The following is a 1,366-nucleotide window of genomic DNA, read 5'->3' as shown; positions in this document are numbered from 1 at the left end:
TTGAACCTCACTTCCTTACAGAAGTCCTCACTCACCACCCCATTCCCCATGAGGTTAGACCCCATAGAACCCTACACTTTTTCCTCATATGCTTATACAAGTCTAATTAATTTAAGCAATATCTCTTCTTCTCACTAAATGCATATCTCAGGAGAAGACTACACTCTGATTGGTGAGCCACTCTTAGCATCTCTGTAAATATCTACTGAGTGGATGAATAATAATAATAAGTAAATGGGGTCAGGATAGGCAAAAAAAAAAAAAAAAAAAAGTGCCAGTTGATAAAACTCCTTAGGGAGAATCATTCACTCATTCATTCAGTTCACTCAACATATATTAGAAGAATGCTTACTGTATACCAGGCTCTGTTCTAGATGTTCAGGCTGGGATTGTGAAATGAGATGTGGCAATACTATGGCAGGGACCTCAGACAGATGACATGAGCATCCTGTGAGAGCTGGGGAGAAGGTGGCAGTTCAAGACCTACTCCCAGTACAGGGCGGTGAGAAAGGCAGGTCCTCCTCCTTCCCCACCAAAAAGGTGAGGCTTCCATAAGTGAAGACTGCGGAGTATGTGACCTCATCAGTTAAGAATGAAACGGCCATAAAGGAAAGGATAGAAGTGAGAGTGGTGGGTAAGGCAGAGATACAGGGTCTGCTCACCAGAGAGCAGGTGTTCTGAAGAGAGTAGGAGAAAGGTGGAAGGAAGTTAGCAGGTGGGAATACAGTCCAGGTGAGAAAGGGCTGCACGTTTTGGGGACTGGGCCAAAGGCAACAGGAGGCAAGAGGGCATGGAGTGGTGGGTATGGAACCAGGGCTGAGCAAGCAGAGGATGAAAGGAAGTGAGAATATCAGCGAAGAAGGATACTCAGGAGATCTGCTAATAGAATCACATGTTTTTATGAAGTTCAGAAGAACAGAGCTGAGCATCCTGTGATGATTCACATACTTCCCTGGAACCTGATGTATTGCCAAGAGTGACTATAGAACACTGTGGTCTGGAAAATTAATTCAGAAAGACAATAATTGACTCTGCTGCTCAGGGGCCAACATAAAATCTGGGAAAGCCCTTCCAGCAATGGAAAGTGGGGATAAGCCCCTGTAGCTGTCACCTTCAGATTTTCCAATTTTCTGCCTGAAGGTTAAAACTGTGTTTGAAATATGAAGACAAGAAAGATTTTTAAAAATCTACAATAGCTAAGACTTATTGAGTGTTTACTATAAAGTAGGTCTAGATTACAAAGTACTTTATAAACTTGGTTGTCATATCAGTCCTATAAAGTAGGTACCATTAGTATAATAATTTGACAAATGTAAAGACTATGAGAAGTTAGGTAACATATCTAAGGTCAAGCTCACAAGATGAC

The sequence above is a fragment of the Panthera leo genome, chromosome D2 (genome assembly GCF_018350215.1).
Source record: "Panthera leo isolate Ple1 chromosome D2, P.leo_Ple1_pat1.1, whole genome shotgun sequence".
Lineage (NCBI taxonomy): Eukaryota > Metazoa > Chordata > Mammalia > Carnivora > Felidae > Panthera > Panthera leo.
Note: the sequence above shows the minus strand (reverse complement) of the source record.